Genomic DNA, 23,272 nt, shown 5'->3' with positions numbered 1-23,272 from the left:
ATCTCCAGCAAAGCTGATAAAACAGCTAAGGAAAACTATCTTGAAGACAGTGAGGCAACCCCAAAGTCCTGTCTTGGTTTACTGTTCGAGTTACTGGCCACTACCGCTTGCACAAGCTATTCAAACTCACTGTCTGAATCGGTTTGGTTTCTTGAGTCTCAACTACAAGCCGAAGGACATCGATCAGCTGTGCTGCGACAAGAAGCGGAAGGACTGCGGAAGTCCCTGGCGCATTCAGATGCATACTTTCTGGTGCAACAGCAAGCGTTGGAGGATTTTAGCGCCAAACATGACAAAGCTAATAAGCTTGCTAAGCTTATTGCCAGCATGGTGGATACCCAGGATAACGTTTCTTGAGCTCTCCTGAAGTTGTTTCAGTTATGGACTTGTTTTGCTGCCGCATTTATCTGCACTGGTGGCCAATTTTGACGGGCAGTGTATGTAATATGCTGCTTTGTTCCCTATATTTTCACTGGTGGCAAACTTTGATGCCCAGTGGATGTAATATGTGTAATAGCTGTAATAGGCTAGCGTTAGTTGCTTGCTTATTTATTTCCTTATTGTCTTGTTTAGTTGTTTGCTTGTAGTCACTGCAGTTATTTTTACGCGTTTTTCTAGTGGCCACAATAACCTATTTTTGGTAACTAGGCCACAATAATCATGGCAACACACGGACTGTTGTAACCATGGGCCTCCTGCGGGCTGTAGGATCCGTGGGCCTTCTACGGGTCGTAGGATCCATGGGCCTTCTACGGGCCGTAGGATCCATGGACTTTCTACGGGCCGTATGATCCATGGGCCTTCTACGGGCCATAGGATCCATTGGTCTTCTACGGGCCGTAGGATCCATGGACTTTCTACGGGCCGTATGATCCATGGGCCTTCTACGGGCCGTAGGATCCATTGGTCTTCTACGGGCCGTAGGATCCATGGGCCTTCTACGGGGCGTATAATTATTTCGCCAAACATGGGCCGTACTATTCGTGGACCATAACGGGCCGTTAATAGGCCGTATTTGATAACGCTATGAAAACAGCCCAACGGGTTAGTGAGCCACAAACGGGCCGAATGTAACCACAGGCTGAATTTGGCCCACAAACGGAATAGGCCAGTAACGGATCGTAACTAACCGAATTCTATAAATGAGCCCAAGAATAAATGGGCCCTTAGAAGGCCGAAAGTTAACACTGGCTGGAAACGGCCGACGGAATAATGGGCCATTAATGGGTATAAAGCGATACACTATTCATGATGGGCCAGTTTCATCTCGGGCCTTTGATGGGCCGAGAGTTACAAAAGACATCATGGGCCATACATGGGCAGGAAGTTACAACGGGCTGGAATCATAATGGACAGCCCAGATGAAGCTACTGGGCTTAATTCCAATAGGCCGTAACGGGCCGGTAGTTAGCGGGCCATAAATGGGCTATATACGAACAGGCCATTAACAGGTTTTCCGTGGGCCGGCCCGTTACCTTTTGACCAAGTCAAAAGGGCCGTCCTTTTCACCGGAATGGACCTTTGTTGGGCCGTGCCACGTGTCGACGTATCATAGGCGCCTCCTGTCCAATGAGTGGATGACATCTGTCCCAACGGTGAGCCAACACGTGTTTCCTCTGGCCAATGAGAATTTTACACGTGGAAAATACCCATTGGTCCGGGTTGTTAACGGGTTATCGGATCCAAAACCGGACCCGATAGCTTAACGGTGACCTGTTACGGTGGATGCCACGTGTCGGTCACCCTTGACGAGAACACTTCTTTGACGCGTGATTTATCGTCATGGAAGTGGACACTTCCGTGATGATAATTTTGGTAATGTCATGGAACACTTCTACGACAGCACAGGTATGACTATCTTGATTCTGTCATAAATTTGTCATGGATGTACATGCATGACAAAAAACGCGACCTACTGTGACAAACACGTATCATCACGGAAGTGTATTTTTTTTTGTAGTGATAAGACATAGATATATGTTTCTTTGATGCTTTTAAAATGTACTACTTGGCAGTAGAAGACTTGGTAGTTTAATCTTGTCCACCTTACTAATGAACTGGTTCACCGAAATGAGTTTCATATACTAGTACATGCTAAACCTGTTATGTGTCTGCTTGTTTCTTCTTTTAGAATGCTGACAAAATATTGGGGAAGAGTGCCTTATTAAGCAATGATAAAGGAAGTAATGCAGATAAGGTTCAGGATCGTGAGACATCCTTGTTGATCTCCAACAAAGCTGATAAAACAGCTAAGGAAAACTATCTTGAAGACAGTGAGGCAACCCCAAAGTCCTGTCTTGGTTTACTGTTCGAGTTACTGGCCACTACCGCTTGCACAAGCTATTCAAACTCACTGTCTGAATAAGTTTGGTTTCTTGAGTCTCAACTACAAGCTGAAGGACATCGATCAGCTGTGCTGCGACAAGAAGCGGAAGGACTGCGGAAGTCCCTGGTGCATTCAGATGCATACTTTTTGGTGCAACAACAAGCGTTAGAGGATTTTAGCGCCAAACATGGCAAAGCTAATAAGCTTGCTAAGCTTATTTCCAGCATGGTGGATACCCAGGATAACGTTTCTTGAGCTCTCCTGAAGTTGTTTCAGTTATGGACTTGTTTTGCTGCCGCATTTATTTGCACTGGTGGCCAATTTTGACGGGCAGTGTATGTAATATGCTGCTTTGTTCCCTATATTTGCACTGGTGGCAAACTTTGATGCCCAGTGGATGTAATATGTCTAATAGCTGTAATAGGCTAGCGTTAGTTGCTTGCTTATTTATTTCCTTATTGTCTTGTTTAGTTGTTTGCTTGTAGTCACTGCAGTTATTTTTCCGCGTTTTTCTAGTGGCCACAATAACCTATTTTTGGTAACTAGGCCACAATAATCATGGCAACACACGGACTGTTGTAACCATGGGCCTCCTGCGGGCTGTAGGATCCGTGGGCCTTCTACGGGTCGTAGGATCCATGGGCCTTCTACGGGCCGTAGGATCCATGGACTTTCTACGGGGCCTATGATCCATGGGCCTTCTAGGGGCCGTAGGATCCATTGGTCTTCTACGGGCCGTAGGATCCATGGGCCTTCTACGGGGCGTATAATTATTTCGCCAAACATGGGCCGTACTATTCGTGGACCATAACGGGCCGTTAATAGGCCGTATTTGATAACGCTATGAAAACAGCCCAACGGGTTAGTGAGCCACAAACGGGCCGAATGTAACCACAGGCTGAATTTGGCCCACAAACGGAATAGGCCAGTAACGGATCGTAACTAACCGAATTCTATAAATGAGCCCAAGAATAAATGGGCCCTTAGAAGGCCGAAAGTTAACACTGGCTGGAAACGGCCGACGGAATAATGGGCCATTAATGGGTATAAAGCGATACACTATTCATGATGGGCCAGTTTCATCTCGGGCCTTTAATGGGCCGAGAGTTACAAAAGACATCATGGGCCATACATGGGCAGGAAGTTACAACGGGCTGGAATCATAATGGACAGCCCAGATGAAGCTACTGGGCTTAATTCCAATAGGCCGTAACGGGCCGGTAGTTAGCGGGCCATAAATGGGCTATATACGAACAGGCCATTAACAGGCTTTCCGTGGGCCGGCCCGTTAGCTTTTGACCAAGTCAAACGGGCCGTCCTTTTCACAGGAATGGACCTCTATTGGGCCGTGCCACGTGTCGACGTATCATAGGCGCCTCCTGTCCAATGAGTGGATGACATCTGTCCCAATGGTGAGCCAACACGTGTTTCCTCTGGCCAATGAGAATTTTACACGTGGAAAATACCCATTGGTCCGGGTTGTTAACGGGTTATCGGATCCAAAACCGGACCCGGTAGCTTAACGGTGACCTGTTACGGTGGATGCCACGTGTCGGTCACCCTTGACGAAAACACTTCTTTGACGCGTGATTTATCGTCATGGAAGTGGACACTTCCGTGATGATAATTTTGGTAATGTCATGGAACACTTCTACGACAGCCCAGGTATGACTATCTTGATTCTGTCATAAAATCGTCATGGATGTACATGCATGATAGAAAACGTGACCTACTGTGACAAACATGTATCATCACGGAAGTGTATTTTTTTTGTAGTGTGATGTTCATGAAGATGCCCAACCAAATAATGATAAGGAACCAGATAATGATGTTGAGATAGAACCACCTGTTGATCTTGATAACCCACAACCTAAGAGTAAAAGGTATGATAAAAGAGACTTTGTTGCTAGAAAACACGGTAAAGAAAGAGAACCGTGGGTTAAAAAACCTATGCCTTTTCCACCCAAGTCAACTAAAAAGAATGATGATGAAGTATTTGAACGCTTTGCTGAAATGCTGAGGCCAGTCTTTTTGCGTACTCGCTTGATTGATATCTTGAAAATGCCTCCTTATGCAAAGTATATGAAAGACATCATCACAAATAAGAGAAAAATACCGAAAGCTGAAATCTCCACTATGCTTGCTAATTATTCTTTCAAAGATGGAGTACCTAAAAAACTTGGAGATTCGGGAATACCAACTATACCTTGCTCTATCAAAAAGAATACCTAAAAAGAATTATCAAAAAGCTGGTGTTAGTGTTATGCCTTCCTCTTTATATTAAAGACTTGACTTGAATAAACTCACACCGACTGAAATATCTTTGCAAATGGCTGACAAGTCAACTGCCATACCTATCGGTATTTGTGAGGATGTGCCCGTTGTTGTTGATAATGTTACTATTTTGACTAACTTTGTTATACTTGAGATGCCCGAGGACGACAACATGTCGATTATCCTTGGTAGACCCTTCTTGAATACTGCAGGGGCTGTTATTGATTGCAATAAAAGCAAGGTCACTTTTCATATTAATGATAATGAGCATACGGTACTTTCCGAAGAAACAATTCCAAGTGAATGGTATTAATGTTATTGAAAAATCTCCAACAATCACTATTGGAAGTTTTCAAATACCTCCACATACTGTCAAAAAGAAATAGGAAATGCTTATTGTTGGGGATATTCATATCCCCATTGAGGTACCTTAGTGATTTACGAAAGTTCTTCGGTTTCATACTAACCGAAAGTGGTTGTTAATAAGACTTGATCAACCTTATTAATGAATCATTTTTGAGCGGTATGAAGTTGATGAATTTAGTAAGCACTACCTTTTGTCCCTACTTTTTGTTTTCAGTTTTTATTAGTTAAATAAAATAAAATGCTATGTTTTGTCTGTTTTCTGAATTTCCCGTGCAATAAAAATAACCCAAAAATAAAAGTTCTTAGAATGCCCTGAAAATTTTATATGTTTTTTCCTGAATATTTAAGAATTTTTGGTGCAAAAATTACCAGAGGGAGGTGCACCAGGTGGGCACAACCCACCTGGGCGCGCCAGCACCCCCTGGCGCGCCCTGGGGGTTGTGGTCCCCACGTGGCCCCCTCACTTATCACTTTAGCCCACATTGTCACCTAGCTCCAGAAAAAAAACACTGTTGCTCTCTCTCCCGTGTTCTTGAGCTCAAACCCGCGTATTTCAATCTCTTTGCTCGAAGCTCCATTTCCGAAACTGTTTCGGGGGATTGTTGCTTGGTATGTGACTCCATCATTTGTCCAATTAGTTTTAGTTTTAGTGGTTTATACTTTGAATAAATAGCTACTCTTAGTGCTGCTGTAGATGTGCTTGCATGTTCAATTCTTAGTATTCTAAGTAGTTTGAATGCTTGCTATGGCCTCTATATATCCCTATGAGTAGTTGCTATTAGTTTTGTGAAGTTTTGTTGGAAAATATTTGTGAACTAAAAATTCAGATTTTTGTTCATAGGAAAAATTGTACGCGGACATGAATATCTTCAGGAAATTTGGCTCTAAGAAGAACTCCAAGGGAATTATTGGGGAGTCTTCTGACAATGATCTCCACCGTCGGAGGTTGGCGGAGGTACGGCCGTGCGAATGGCCGCACATCCCGTTCCTGCAAGAAGCTAGAATTCATGCGGAGTTCATGCAATTCGTTGCCAATGCCGGTCTATCGACTTCATCGCAGATGAGTGTGACCAGCATCAAATCCTCACAAACGTCTTTGTTCAAAGCTTTACCTTCTTGCCTAGAAATAATCCTCCTGAAGTGAGCTTTGATTTATATGTTGAAAACCATCAGATAACACTTACTGAATTTTGTGACATATGCATGATCCCGTCTGATGGGAGCTTGGCTGAGCCTAGGCCGGCTGAGTTTGAGGACTTCTGTCGCACTTTGACAGTGGGTGATGGGAGGAGAATGTCAGCCATCACTGCCGGTGGCTTACATTTTCCTGCTGTTCGTTACTTTGCACTTTTTATTACCAAATGCTTGCTTGCTAGGGAGAAGGTGGGTGCACTTAGTTCACCAAACCTTGCTGTTTTACGTTGTGCAATAGAGGGCGACAACACTTATAGCCTGGGCGCTATTGTGGCTCGTCGCCTCCATCTTAATAAATCTCAAGGGAAAATACATGGTGGGATTTTTGCTACTCGTTTGGCGGCTCACTTCGAGGTTGAGATATGCCCCCATGATGTCCCTCTTACCACAATTTACCTAGACCGTGCAGCCATGTTACATCATCACTTTCTTGCACATGATAGTCCTAACATTGCCATTCCTTATAACTTGGTCTATAGCGTTGACTCTTGTGATTTTATCCCATTGCATGCACCTGCTTTGTTTGATTCTGTTGCTAGGGCGGATACCGGATTATGCCTGCAGACATCCTCGCCTACTGAAATGCTCGCGCTTCTGCAGAGGCTGCACAGGCACCTCAACAGTGGGATGTGTGGATGCCCACTCCTCAGGATCCCTACTACCCTCCAGGCTACTGGTCGATTACCAACTTAGGCCAAAAGCCTAAGCTTGGGGGAGTACGTGTTCCTGACCGACATTATATTCACGTTCACATATCATTCCATTTGTCGGTGTTCACACTTTTTCATTGTATCATCCATGCTTAGATTTATTTTTCTTGCTTTCTTCTTGTGTGTTTGAAAAACTTTAGAAAAACCAAAAAAATTAGTTGTAGTGATTTACTTTCTATGCATGCTTAGTAGTAATATTAAAAAGAAAATCCAAAAAGATTTCCTTGTTCTTCTTTTGCTTGATGGGAGCTTTCCCGTGTAAATAGTTTTTCTCGTCTTTGCTTTTTATTTGCTGTTGAAGAAAACCAAAAACTCCAAAAATATTTCAGTGCATTTCTCTGAATTAGTTTTCCTTTTATTCAGTTGTGCCGAGGAGAAGACCACGATGAAAATGTTGAGTGGCTCTCATATGAATAACTGTTGAACTAATAAAGAGCCCATTTTACCTTGTCTTCTCCTGTTGAATAAAATGCTGGCAGATTCCAGCTTAGTCCATGGCACTCTTGCACTATTATTATTTTCATATCATTCGGTCATGCAAGTGAAAGGCAATAATGACAATATTCGATGAGCTGGTCGTGGTAACGAGAAACTGGTATGAACTCGACTTGTTTTGTCTGTGTAAATATGTTTAACCTAGTATCTAGGCTTCAGCCCATTATGTAAACATGTTTGCAATGACAATTAGAGATTATAGTCTCTCATGCCATCCATAAGTAGCTGGGAGTGGATAATGATTTATTTTGGATATCAACATAGCGTTAAAATGATTGTGATGTAGTATGATGATATGGTATCCTCCTCTGAATGTTCGAGTGGCTTGACTTGGTACATGTTCATGCATGTAGTTGAATCAAAACCAACATAGCCTCTATAATATTTATGTTCATGGTGTTCATATCCTACTCATGGTAGTGTCCAATGTTACTTATGCATAATGCCTGGTCATGATCGGTGTTGCTCTCTAGCTGGCCGCTTCCCAATCTTAATTGCTAGCCTTCGCATGTACTAAGTGGGAATTCTACATGTACATAAAAACCTTGAACCCAAAGTTATTCCAGATGAGTCCACCATACCTACCTATATACGGTATTACCCTGCCGTCCTAAGTAAATTTGCATGTGCCACCTCTAAAAACTTCTAAAAAAATATCTGTTTTGTGTGCTTGGATCGTTCATGGAACGACAGGAGGTGGTCGATATCTTCCGTGCTAAGTGGGTTATCCTCAGGTCGAGTGTTTATTCACTCGCCATCGCATGAGGAAATGGGCGGTGTTAGGGATGCCCAGTCCCAAACTCAAAAATGCAAATAATTAAACAAAACTCCCCTGGGACTGATGTTGGTATGGACGGCACCCTTTGTTTTGGACAAGCCGTGGAGTGTGATTGATGGTGGAGGGGGAGTAAACCTTTACTTTTATCGCTTGGGAACCGCCACTAGCATGCTTAGCATGGAAGATGTTGATAACTGATGGTCGTGAAGTGAATGAGAAGGGTGCATGTCTCAAAATATCATTTACCTCTGTTTTAAAAAATTGAGCTCTGGCACCTCTGCAAATCACTACTTCCCTCTGCGAAGGGACTTTCTATTTAGTTTTATGTTGCGTCACCACCTTCTAAAAACAAGCGCCAGAAACTGAGTAGAGCACAGATGTCATGATTTATGCATTATGTATAGCTAATGTTGGGTGCATCAAGACTGGATCTTTTCTACCATGAATTACAATGTTTAGTCGCTGCTTGAACTTTGGAGGTGCTCTGCATTTATGTTTTGCGGTCTCAGAAAGGGCTAGCGAGATACCATTATTGTCATATTATATCATGGTTGTTTTGACAGCATGTTGCTGTTTGAGATATCTTATTATCGCTCGCTAGCTGATTATGTCATTGATATGAGTCATTATAATCTTTAAATGTTATTGTTTACATGGTTAGTTATAATGTTGGCTGAAAACCTGGGTGATGTTTAAGCTTATTTATGCAAACAAGAGCAAAAGAGTTCGTAAAAGTTTTTCTTTCTCACTTTCAGTTTATCAACTGAATTTCTTGAGGACAAGCAAAGGTTTAAGCTTGGGGGAGTTGTTATGTCTCCAAGGTATCTACTTTTTGTCATGCTTTTCCTCTTGTTTTGGACTCTAATTTGCATGATTTGAATGAAACTAACCCCGGACTGACGCTGTTTTCAGCAGAACTACCATGGTGTTGTTTTTGTGCAGAAATAAAAGTTCTCGGAATGGAACGAAACTTTGCGAGGATTTTTTATATCAATAATAAGAATTTCTAGAGCCAAGACCTGCCGGAGAGGGGCACCTGGGTGGGCACAACCCACCAGGGCGTGCCCCCCTCTCTTAGCGCGCCCAGGTGGGTTGTACCCACCTGGTGGCCCCGCTGACAACCCCCCTGATACTATAAATTCACATTATTCCAGAAAAAAATCAGGGAGAAAGAATAATACGATCCACGAGACAAAGCCGCCGCTAAACCCCGTTCTTCCTCGGGAGGACAGATCTGGAGTCCATTTGGGGCTCCGGAGAGGGGGTCTTCATTCTTCGTCATCACCAACCCATCTCCATCGCCAATTCCATGATGCTCCCCACCGGGAGTGAGTAATCCCTTCGTAGGCTCGCTGGTCAGGATGACATTCATCATGTAATCGAGTTAGTTTTGTTAGGGCCTGATCCCTAGTATCCACTATGTTCTTAGATTGATGTTGCTATGACATTGCCATGCTTAATACTTGTCACTTTGGGCCCGGATGCCATGAATTCAGATCTGAACTGTTTATGAATTCATCATTATATCCATGTTTTAGATCCGATCTTGCAAGTTATAGTCACCTACTATGTGTTATGATCCGGCAACCCCGGAGTGACAACAACCGGGCCCACTCCCGGTGATGACCGTAGTTTGAGGAGTTCATGTATTCACTATGTGTTAATGCTTTGTTCTGGTTCTCTATTAAAAGGAGGCCTTAATATCCCTTAGTTTCCAATATGGACCCCGCTGCCACGGGATGGTAGGACAAAAGATGTCATGCAAGTTCTTTTAATAAAGCACGTATGACTATTTACGGAATACATGCCTACATTATATCGATGAACTGGAGCTAGTGCCGTATTGCCCTAGGTTATAACTGTCACATGATGAATATCATCCAACAAGTCACCGATCCAATGCCTACGAATTTATCCTTATTGTTCTTGCTGCGTTACTACTGCTATCATCACTGTTACACTTGCTACAAAATTATTGCTATCACTGTTACTATTACCGTTGCTGCTGTCACTACTGTCAAAACTATCAAACTACTTTGCTACTGATCACTTTGCTGCAGATAATTAATCTCCAGGTGTGGTTGAATTGACAACTCAGCTGCTAATACCTTCAAATATTCTTTGGCTCCCCTTGCGTCGAATCTACAAATTTGGGTTGAATACTCTGCCCTCAAAAACTGTTGCGATCCCCTATACTTGTGGGTTATCACCTATGAGCTTTTCACATATTGATCTTTGCTCTGTTACTTTTCCGTTCCCACTGTTACGATTGCTACAAAATTGCTATTGTTACTTTTGCCACTGTTACCGCTACTTCCATACTACTTTGCTACTAAATACCTTGCTGTAGATATTAAGTCTTTCAGGTGTGGTTGAATTGACAACTCAGCTGCTAATACTTGAGAATATTCTTTGGCTCCCCTTGTGTCGAATCAATAAATTTTGGTTGAATACTCTACCCCTGAAAACTGTTACGATCCCCTATACTTGTGGGTTATCAAGACCTTTTTCTGGCGCCGTTGCCGGGGACCATAGCTCTATTCTCTGAGTCACTTGGGATTTATATCTGTTGATCACTATGAGGAACTTGAAAGATCAAAGAACTAAGAAGTTTCCCTCAACTATGAGGGGAGGTCAGGAACTGCCATCTAGCTCTGCACCTGCTATTGATTCCAATATGTCGCATTTTATTGATGATGCCACTTCTACTATGAATGATGTTTATGATGAAACTACTTCTGTGATTGATGATACTGTGCCACTAGGTGAATTTCTTGATGAACAACTTGCTAGGGTTAGAGAGAATGAAATTACTTAAACTGAAGATATTATTGATGATTATGATTATGATTCTCCCCCAAGATATGAATTATCTGTTGTACCTGAGGGTTATGTTATGGATGAAGAAACTTCTAGGGACTTTCTTGCTTGCAATGGTAGAGATGATCTTAAGAAATTGTTAGCTAAACTGAAAGAAAAATCCTTGAATACTAGAATGAAATATGATCCTACTTTTGCTACTTCACCTATCTGTGTTACTGATTATGAATTCTCTGTCGATCCTGAGTTAATTACTTTGGTTGAATCTGATCCTTTCCATGGATATGAATCTAAAACTGTTGTGGCACATCTTACTAAATTAAATGATATAGCCACCCTATTTACTCATGTGGAAAAAAATCGCTATTACTATATCCTTAAATTATTTCCTTTCTCATTAAAGGGTGATGCTAATATATGGTTTAATTCTCTTGCTCCTGGTTGTGTGTGTAGTCCCCAGGATATGATTTATTACTTCTCTGCAAAATATTTCCCCGCTCATAAGAAACAAGCTGCTTTAAGGGAAATATATTATTTTGTGCAAATTGAAGAAGGGAGTCTCCCACGAGCTTGGGGGAGGCTTATCCAATTACTTAATGCTTTGCCTGATCATCCTCTCAAGAAAAATGAAATATTTGATATCTTTTATAATGGACTAACCGATGCTTCCAGAGACCACCTGGATAGTTGTGCTGGTTGTGTTTTCAGGGAAAAAACTGTTGAGCAAGCTGAATTGCTATTGAATAATATATTGAGTAATGAAAATGATTGGACACTTCCTGAACCAACTCCGAAGCCAACTCCGAAGAAAAGGGGTATTCTATTTCTCAGTCTTGAAGATATGCAAGAGGCAAAGAAATCAATGAAACAAAAAGGTATTAAAGCTGAAGATTTTATAAATTTACCGCCGATTGAAGAAATACATGGTATTGATAACCTCACACAGGTAGTAGAGCTAAACTCTCTCCGTAGATTTGATGAAGGTGATATTCCTCATAATAAGTCTGCTAGACAATGCTTTGATGAGTTTGATAATTTTATTGTTAAACAAGAAAATTTCAATGCTTATGTTAGTAGACAATTGGAACGGAATGCTTACATGCTTGATCACCTAAGTAATTATATGAATCGTAATGTTAATGATCTTAAGCTTATTCGTAAACATGCTTCCATGGTTACAACTCAAGTATAACAAGTACTTAAGGCACAGGATGAATTGCTTAATGAGTTGAATAGTAAGAATAATGATAATGTTGTTAGGGTTATGACTAGAGGTGGTAAAATGACCCAGGAACCTTTGTATCCTGAGGGTCACCCTAAGAGATTTGAGCAAGATTCTCAGAGAATTAATACTGATGCACCTAGTCCTAGTAATAAAAAGAAAAAGAAAACTGATAGGATTTTGCATGCTAGTGAACCTGCTATAGACACACCTGAGAATCCCAATGATATTTTTATTTCTGATGCTGAGACACAATCTGGTGATGAACACGAACCTAGTGATAATGTTAATAATGATGTTCATGTTGATGCTCAACCTATTAATGATAATGATGTAGAGATTGAACCTGCTGTTGATCTTGATAATCCACAATAAAAGAATCAATGTTACGATAAGAGAGACTTTGTTGCTAGGAAACATGGTAAGGAAAGAGAACCATGGGTTCAGAAACCCATGCCCTTTCCTCCTAAGCCATCCAAGAAAAAGGATGATGAGGATTTTGAACGCTTTGCTGAAATGATTAGACCTATCTTTTTGCGTATGCGTTTGACTGATATGCTTAAAATGCCTCCTTATGCTAAGTATATGAAAGATATTGTTACAAATAAAAGAAAGATACCTGAAGCTGAAATTTCCACCATGCTTGCTAATTACTCCTTTAAGGGTGGAATACCCAAGAAACTTGGAGATCCAGGAATACCAACTATACCATGCTCCATTAAAGGAAACTATGTTAAAACTGCTTTATGTGACCTTGGAGCCAGTGTTAGTGTTATGCCTTTCTCTTTGTATTGTAGACTTGAATTGAATAAGTTGACACCTACTAAAATTTCTTTGCAAATGGCTGATAAATCAATTGCTATACCCATCAGTATTTGTGAGGATGTGCCTGTTGTGGTTGCAAACATTACTATCTTAACAGACTTTGTTATTCTTGATATTCCCGAGGACGATAGTATGTCGATTATCCTTGGTAGACCCTTTTTGAATACTGCAGGGGCTGTTATTGATTGCAAAAAAGGCAATGTCACTTTTCATGTTAATGGTAATGAGCATACGGTACACTTTCCGAAGAAACGACCTCAAGTTCATAGTATCAATTCTATTGGAAAATTTTCAACTATTACTATTGGAGGTTTTGAATTCCCTCTTCCTACTGTCAAAAAGAAATATGATATTCTTATTGTTGGGGACATGCATATCCCCGTTGAGGTAACCTAGTGTTATTTCGAAAGTTCTCCGGTTTCATGTCACTCGGAAGAAGTTTGTTAATGAGACTTGATCAACCTCGTTAATGGATTCCTTTTGATGTGCATGAGATGGATGAATTTAGAAAGCACAACTCTCTGTATCCATCTTTTATTCTCTGTTATTTAGTTCAAAATAAAGCAAAAATAGTATTTTCTGTCTGTTGTCTGAATTATCCTTGCAAAAAAATGTCCCAAAAATAAAAAGTTCTCCAAATGCCCTGAAAATTTAGTATGATTTTTTATGCAATAATTTAGAATTTCTGGTGCAAAGAACACATCAGGGGGCCACACAGCCTGGCCACAAGGGTGGAGGGTGCACCCCTGACCTTGTGGGCCCCACGTGGCCCCCTCCACTTATTCCAGCACCCATCCTCTCCTTCTTCCTCCAGAAAAAATCACTCCATTGCTCAAACTCGTGTTCTTGCTCATCTTGCTGCCATTTTCGATCTCCTTGCTCAAAGCTCCTTTGACAAAACTGCTTTGGGGGATTGTTCTTCGGTATGTGACTCCTCCAATGGTCCAATAAGTTTTTGTTCTAGTGCTTTATTCATTGAAATTTTTTGCTGCTGTGGTGACCTTGTTCTTGAGATTGCATGTCAAATTTATATGGTCCAAAGTGGTTTTGATGCATGGTTTAGCCTCTGGACACTTGTAGGAGTAGTTTCTATCAATTTTATTGATTTTAGTTCACTTTTATTTTGAGTTACTAAAAAATTCAGAAATTTTCAAAGAAAGAAAAATGTCTAGGAGAATGTACCAAGGTGGTTCTTCAAGGAAGCAGGCACCAAGGCGTGCGATACGAGAAGTAGACCATGAACAACCAAGGGAAGCTCAAGTGAAGCCGTGTGAATGGTCGTCGAATGAATTTATGGATCGCGCAGGTTTCAAGGATGAATTCTATGCGTACGGACAAAATGCCGGCCTCGTGGATTTCTTATCGGACATGTGCTTACAGTATTATTATCTCACTGATTCCTTCGTGCGGAGGTTTGAGTTTTCATCCAAGTGTAATACTCATACTGTCCTTTTTGATCTTTATGATGAATCTTATACCATGGACCTAGAAGATTTTTATGAGGTATGCAAAATTCCACAATGGGGTAGTCTTAGTGAAACTCACAAATCTGAATATAATGATTTTCTTGCTAGCATCACTGTTGGAGAAACTAGAAATATCACACAAGCAACTGTAGGGAGCATTCACTTTCCTGCCATACATTATTTTGCTCTCTTTATCGGTATATGTATTAATGGTAAACATGAGCTTTGCCATGTTTGCGTTCCAGATCTTAGTATCCTCAAGTGTGCAGTGTTAGCTGATAAACGATATAATTTGGGGGCCATTATTGCTAGAAGGCTACATCTTAATGCTAAAGATGGAGATTTATTTGGTGGGATTCATGCAACTCGTTTAGCTAATTATTTGGGTGTACCTATTAAAGGGTATCATATTGAGTTGTCACCTGCTTTTCTAGATTATGAGGCTATGGTACGCCAGCAGTTTCTTAAGAGGAATGAACATATCCTCCAATACCGACTAATTTTTGATAGATGGCGTGTCGTCCTTGTTACTCCTCCTGCTCCTGCTTTCTTTAACTTTCACGCGAATGGACAATATTTTATAACTAGAGAGGAGGCAAACGAGTATGAGAGAACAGCGGAGACTGCTCATCTTCAGGAGGCAGATCGCCAAGCGGTAGCTGCCACAGCACAGTACGACCCCAACTAGAACTTTGGATATCCACCAAGCCAGCCGTGGGCTTAGACCAACTTAGGCCAAAAGCCTAAGCTTGGGGGAGTACGTATTTCTCATCGACATTACATTCATGTTCACACACTCATTTCAGTTGTCGGTGTTCATACTTTTTCGTTATATTATCCATGTTAGCTTATTTCTTTTTCCCGCTTTCTTCTTGAGTGTTTGTTAAACCTTAAAAAAAACCAAAAAATTAGTAGTAGTTTACTTTCCATGCTTGCTTAGTAGTAAAGCTAAAATAAAACCCAAAAAGTTTTCTCGTTCTTCTTTTTCTTGTTGGGAGCTTTCCCGTGTAAATAGTTTTTTCTCGTTCTTGTTTTACCTTCTTCAGGAAAAAAACTCCAAAAATATTTCAGTGTCTTTCTTTGAATTTCTTTTATTTTCTTTGGGGGTCGAGAGGAGAAGATGATGACCCAAAAGTATAGGGGATCAATTGTAGCTCTTTTCGATAAGTAAGAGTGTCGAACCCAACGAGGAGTAGAAGGAAATGACAAGTGGTTTACAGCAAGGTAATGTCTGCAAGTGCTGAAATTGTAAGTAGCAGAGTAGTTTGATAGCAAGATAATTTGTAACGAGCAAGTAACGATAGTAGTAACAAAAGTGCAGCAAGGTATCCCAATACTTTTTAGGCAAAAGACATGCCAAAACGGTCTCTTATGATAAACAAAGCGTTCTTGAGGGTACACGGGAATATCATCTAGTCACTTTCATCATGTTGGTTCGATTTGTGTTCGCTACTTTGATAATATGATATGTGGGTGGACCGGTGCTTAGGTGTTGTTCTTAATTGAAAAAACCTCCTACTTATGATTAACCCTCCCGCAAGCATCCGCAACTACGAGAAAAGTATTAAGAATAAATTCTAACCATAGCATTAAACTTTTGGATCCAATCGGTCCCTTACGGAATAGCGCATAAACTGGGGTTTAACCTTCTGTCACTCTCGCAACCCATCATCTAATTGATACTCAACAATGCATTCCCTTAGGCCCAAATATGGTGAAGTGTCATGTAGTCGACGTTCCCATGACACCACTAAGGGAATCACAACATACATACTATCAAATATCGAACACATATCAAGTTCACATGATTACTTGCAACATGATTTCTCCCGTGACCTCAAGAACAAAAGTAACTACTCACAAACGATAATCATGCTCAAGATCAGAGGAGTATTAAATAGCATATTGGATTTGAACATACAATCTTCCACCAAATAAACCATATAATAATCAACTACAAGATGTAATCAACACTACTACTCACCCACAAGCACCAATCTATAGTTCCGGTAACAAGATTGAACACAAGAGATGAACTAGGGTTTGAGATGAGATGGTGCCGTTGAATATGTTGATGAAGATTGCCCTCCCCAAGATGGGAGAGTTGTTGGTGATGATGATTACAATGATTTCCCCCTCCGAGAGGGAACTTCCTCCAGCGGAATCGCTCCACTTGAGAGCAAAAGTGCTCTAGCCCAAGTTCCGCCTCGAGATGGCGGTGCTCTGTCCCGAAAGTCTTCTCCTTATTTTTCTAGTTCAAAATGACCTATATACCAGAAGATGGGCACCGGAGGTGGGCCTGGGTGAGCACAACCCACCAGGGCGCCCCTGGGCTACCTGGCACGCCCAGGTGGGTTGTGCCCACCTGGTTGGCCCCATCTGGTAGTTATTTGCTCCAATAATTCTCAAATATTCCATAAAAATCCTCATGAAGTTTCAGCTCATTTGGAGTTGTGTAGAATAGGTAGCCTGACGTAGCTTTTCGAGGTCCAGATTTCCAGCTGCCGGAATTCTCCCTCTTTGTGTATACCTTGCATATTATGAGAGAAAAGGCATTAGAATTACTCCTAAAAGCATTATTATGGATAAAAACATCATAAATAACAGTAAGAAAACATGATGCTAAATGGACGTATCAACTCCCCCAAGCCTAGACCTCGCTTGTCCTAAAGCGAAAACCAAAATCGAAAAACATGTCCACATGCTTTGAGAGGGAGAGGTGTCGATAAAAACAAAATACGGACATAGAAGCATCATTTTCATTATTATAACAACAACAACCTTAAGCATAAGACTCTTATCATAAAACATTTATCATAGACTTCTCATGAATAAGTAACAATTCATCACACAATCAAAGTATAAAGCAAAAACTCTATTAAAAACCAACAAACTATGTTCTCAGTCAACTTTGCAACTACAATTCAACATCTTTTTAGGAAGGGTCGCGTATCGGAGCCTTTAGGCAAGTCCACATACTCAACCATCATATAGTCTTCTATGATTGCTAACACTCACTGCATACACACGAGTAAAACGTTTCAACCGGACACATAGAAAGATAGGGTCTTATAGTTTCGCCTCCCAACGTATTCACCTCAAGGGTGATGTCAACAATAATAACTCATGCTATCAATATTCAACTGGACATTTGTGCCTAGATCTTTCCTCACCACATGATGCTTGCCAACGGATAAATATAAAAAGGAATAGAAGGAAAACTTTGACTCTTTGCATAAAAGTAAAAGATAGGCCCTTCGCATGCTCAACCCCTTAGTGCAAAAGAACGTCACATTGCATTGCCCATTGTGATAGCGACCTTTATTATGCAGTCTGTCGCTTTTATTCTTCGCCATCACAAGTTCGTGCAACGCTCAATTTTCTCTTACACTAAATGATCTCACACATTTAGAAGCAATTTTTATTGCCTTTTTGCACCGATGACAACTTACTTGAAGGATCTTGCTCAATCCCTAGGTAGGTATGGTGGACTCTTGAAAATAAGATTTGGGTTTAAGGGTTTTTTGATGCACAAGTAGTATCATTACTTAGTGCGGAATTTTTGGCTGGCAAAGATAGGGAGCAAGCACCACATGTTAAAGGATCCATGAAAATATGACTTCTATGTGAATATAAACAAAAATAAACCATTAAGTTGTCTTCCTTGTCCAATGTCAACAATTTTGGCATATACTATTTTAATGAGGGCTCACAATCACAAAATATTTCTAGGATAGTATATTTATATGTGAATCTTCTCTTCCCTTATTAATTCTTTCATGAGTTGAATCATTGACTAATGCTATGTTTGTCAATCTCTAATAAAATTTCCTGCTTATAATTTTCCTTATGTGGTGACGTCACCTACCATAGGATTAGTATATGATCTTCTTGATTTCTTTCCTTTCTTTTATTTCTTTCCTTTCTCTTTTGCTTTCTTATTTCTTTTCTTTTATTTGCAACACGAAAGTAAAGAAAGCAAAAACTCAAACTAACTTTATTATATAACTTGCACACGATTACAAGGATAGCTCACTAAGCAAACTCTCAAAGAAGAAAAGATCGAACTAAACTTTTATTCATCTAAAGAAAAAGATCGAACTAAAATAAGTAAAGGCAAAAATATAGTGGGATGATACGATACCGAGGCACCTCCCCCAAGCTTGGCGGAAGCCACGGGCAGTGCCCATACCCGATACTTAGTTCTCCTTTGGTGGTGAAGAAGAAGGTGGTGGTGGTGAAAAAGTAGAAGGTTTTCCCTTCGCTTCCTCCAACTTCTGATGGAGAATAAAATTATCTATCCTCAACTCATCGTTATCTATCTCGAGCTTTATTATCCTCTTGCATAACGCCTCCATGCTTTTGTTTTTGAACCGGGGAGGAACCGATTCATCTTCATCCTCATCGGAGGTCCAGCTATAGTGCTCCACATCCCCATAGGACTTGGGGTTTGCGATGAAATCAGCAACATAGCTCTCACCCTCAAAGTCTTGGGACGACATATTTTCAGATCTAACAGGAAACAGCAAGAAAAGAGAACACAAGATTTCTCCACGATACGGTGTTCAACAGGTTCGGGAAGTATATATAGATTTTTTTTATCTTGGGGGACAAGCATACGGTAGAAAAACGGAATCCGAAAGGTGTCCCATGTGGGCACAACCCACCTGGGCACGCCAGGCTTGCCTGGCGCACCCTGGTGTCTTGTGCCCACCAGGGTATGCTTCCTGGAAGTTTCTTATTTTCCTAAATTTTTAAATATTCCAAAATTGATAAAAAAAATTGCGGATTTTTTGGAGTCCGTTTACTTACCGTATCACGTACCTCCTTATTTTCACGATTCTAGAGTGTTCCGGAAGGACTCTTTTATGTGTTCTTCCGGTGTCAAAGTTTGGATAATATTACTTTCAACATTAATGGGCGTACCTAAGATATAATTTTTTATTCGTTGCCCATTGACAACCTTCGGGTTAGTACCTTCGGCATTATTTATTTTGATGGCTCCAGACCGATAAACCTCCTCGATGACATATGGGCCTTCCCATTTTGAGAGGAGTTCTCCTGCAAAGAATCTGAAACGAGAGTTGTACAAAAGAACATATTCTCCGACTTTAAACTCGCGCTTTTGGATTCTTTTGTCATGCCATCTTTTAACTTTTTCTTTGAATAATTTTGCATTTTCATAAGCTTGGGTTCTCCATTCGTCTAAAGAGCTAATATCAAATAACCTCTTTCACCAGCAAGTTTAAAATCATAATTGAGCTCTTTGATTGCCAAATCTGCTTTATGTTCTAACTCAAGAGGCAAATGACAAGCTTTTCCATAAACCATTTTATAAGGAGACATACCCATAGGATTTTTATAAGCTGTTCTATAAGCCCAAAGTGCATCATCTAATTTCTTAGACCAATTCTTCCTGGACCTATTGACAGTCTTTTGCAAAATTAATTTTATTTCTCTATTGCTAAGTTCAACTTGACCACTAGACTGAGGATGATAAGGTGATGCAATTCTATGGTTAACATCATACTTGGCAAGCATTTTGCGGAAAGCACCATGAATAAAGTGTGAACCACCATCAGTCATTAAATATCTAGGGACTCCAAACCTTGGGAAAATAACTTCCTTCAGCAAAAAATAGAGGTGTTGTGATCAGCACTACTGGTTGGAATAGCTTCTACCCATTTAGTAACATAATCAACAGCAACCAAAATATGTGTGTACCCATTAGAGGAAGGAAAAGGTCCCATGTAATCCAATCCCCAAACATCAAATGGTTCAAGAGCAAGTGAATAGTTCATAGGCATTTCTTGACGCTTACTGATATTACCTATTCTTTGACATTCATCACAAGATAAGACGAACTTACGGGCATCCTTGAAGAGAGTAGGCCAATAAAATCCAGATTGCAATAACTTGTGAGTAGTTCTATCTCCAGCATGATGCCCTCCATAAGCTTCGGAGTGATATTTCCGTAGGATTTATCCCTGTTCATGCTCAGGTACACAACGTCTAAGAATACCATCCACTCCTTCTTTATAAAGATGTGGGTCATCCCAAAAGTAATGTCTTAAATCATAGAAGAATTTTTTCTTTTGTTGGTATGTAAAGCTGGGTGGTAAATATTTAGCAACAACGTAATTAGCATAGTCAGCATACCAAGGAGTACTATGAGCAACACTTATTGCAGCTAAATGCTCATCAGGAAAACTATCATCAATAGGTAGTGGGTCATCAGGCACATTTTCAAGCCTAGATAAATTATCAGCTACGGGGTTCTCAGCCCCTTTTCTATCATTGATATGTAAATCAAATTCTTGTAGCAAGAGAACCCATCGAATAAGTCTAGGTTTAGCATCTTTCTTTTCCATAAGATATTTAATAGCAGCATGATCTATGTGAACAGTTACTTTGGAATCAACAATATAAGGTCTATATTTATCACAAGCAAACACCACTGCTAAGAATTCTTTTTCAGTAGTAGCATAGTTTCGTCGAGCACTGTCTAGAGTCTTACTAGCATAATGAATAACATTCAATTTCTTATCAACTCTTTCTCCTAGAACAACACCAACAGCATAATCACTAGCATCACACATAATTTCAAAAGGCAAGTTCCAATCAGGTGGTTGAACAATACGTGCAGAAATTAAGGCTTTCTTGAGTGTTTCAAAGGCTTCTAAGAAATCATCGTAAAAAACAAAAGGAATATCCTTTTGCAAGAGACTCGTAAGAGGCCTGGAAACTTTAGAAAAGTCTTTGATAAATCTCCTATAGAAACCAGCATGACCTAGGAAACTACGAATACCTTTGATATCTTTAGGACATGGCATTTTCTCAATCGCATCAACCTTAGCTTTGTCCACTTCAATACCTCTTTCAGAAATTTTATGACCCAAGACAATGCCTTCATTAACCATAAAGTGACACTTCTCCCAATTCAAGACTAGATTTGTTTGTTCACATCTCTACAAAACTCGATCAAGATTGCTTAAACAATCATCAAAAGACTTCCCATAAACAGAGAAGTCATCCATGAAAACCTCAACAATCTTTTCACAAAAGTCAGAGAATATAGCAGTCATACATCTTTGAAAGGTAGCAGGAGCATTGCATAAGTGAAAAGGCATATGTCTATAAGCATAGGTTCCAAAGGGACAAGTAAAAGTGGTATTTTCTTGATCAGGTTGAGAAACAGGTATTTGTGAAAAAACAGAGTATCCATCAAGGAAGCAAAAATGTGTGTGCTTAGATAATCTTTCAAGCATTTGATCAATGAAAGGCAGAGCGTAATGATCTTTTCTGGTTGCTTTGTTTAATTTTCTAAAATCAATTACCATTCTGTAGCCTGTAACAATTCTTTGTGGAATAAATTCATTCTTATCATTAGGAACAACAGTTATACCTCCTTTCTTAGGGACACAATGGACAGGACTTACCCATCTACTATCAGCTATAGGATAGATTATACCTGCTTCCAGAAGTTTTAATATTTCCATTCTTACCACTTCTTTCATCTTCGGATTTAACCGACATTGGTGATCAACAATTGGTTTAGCATCAGGTTCCATATTAATTTTGTGCTGACATAGAGTGGGACTAATGCCCTTTAAATCATCAAGAGTATATCCAATAGCTGCTCGGTGCTTCCTTAGCACTTTCAATAATCTTTCTTCTTCATGTTCTGAAAGGTTAGCACTAATAATAACAGGATATATCTTCTTTTCATCAATATAAGCATATTTCAAAGTGTCTGGCAATTGTTTTAATTCAACACAGGATCACCTTTAGGTGGAGGAGGACCTCCTAGAGTTTCAATAGGAAAACTGTGATTAAGCAGAGGACGTTGTTCAAAGAAAATCCTATCCATTTCATTTCTTTCTAGTGGATCGGTAGGAGGCACAGCAATAGAAGCAAGACCAATTAATTCATCTTTACTAGGCAATTCTTTTTCATGAAGTTTTCTACTAAACTTGGAAAATTTAAACTCATGAGATTCATCACCAAAACTAACACCGATAGTTTGTTTCTCACAATCTATTTTAGCATTAACTGTGTTCAAGAAAGGTCTACCAAAGATAATGGGACAAAAATCATCTTGTGGGGAACCAAGAACAAGAAAATCGGTAGGGTTTTTTATTTTCCCACACAAGACTTCAACATCTCTAACAATCCCAACTGGTGATATAGTGTCTCTATTAGCAAGTTTAATTGTAACATCTATGTCTTCTATTTCTACAGGTGCTATGTCATTCATAATTTCTTGATATAAGGTGCAAGGGACAACACTCACACTAGCACCTATGTCACATAAACCATGATAACAGTGATCTCCTATTTTAACTGAGATGACAGGCATGCCAACAACAGGTCTATGTTTATCCTTTTTATCAGGTTTGGCAATTCTAGCAGCTTCTTCACAGAAGTAAATAACATGCCCATCCATATCTTCTTCCAAGAGATCTTTAACTATAACAATACTAGGTTCTACATTAATTTGTTCATCAGGTTTAGGTGTTCTAGCATAGCTTTTGTTAACCACGGGTGAAACTTTAGAATGTTCCTTTATCCTAATAGGGAAAGGTGGTTTCTCAATATAAGCAGAAGGAACAACTGGATCAACATTATAAATTATAGTTTCTTCTTTAATTGGTACCGGTTCTTTGATTTCCTCCTTAATAGGTGGCTCATATTTAAACCACTTCTCTTTAGGGAGATCAACATGAGTAGCAAATGATTCACAGAAGGAAGCTACTATCTCAGAGTCAAGTCCATATTTAGTGCTAAACTTTTGAA

This window comes from Aegilops tauschii, chromosome 3 (assembly GCF_002575655.3).
Source record: "Aegilops tauschii subsp. strangulata cultivar AL8/78 chromosome 3, Aet v6.0, whole genome shotgun sequence".
NCBI lineage: Eukaryota > Viridiplantae > Streptophyta > Magnoliopsida > Poales > Poaceae > Aegilops > Aegilops tauschii.
This window is presented reverse-complemented; position numbering follows the sequence as displayed.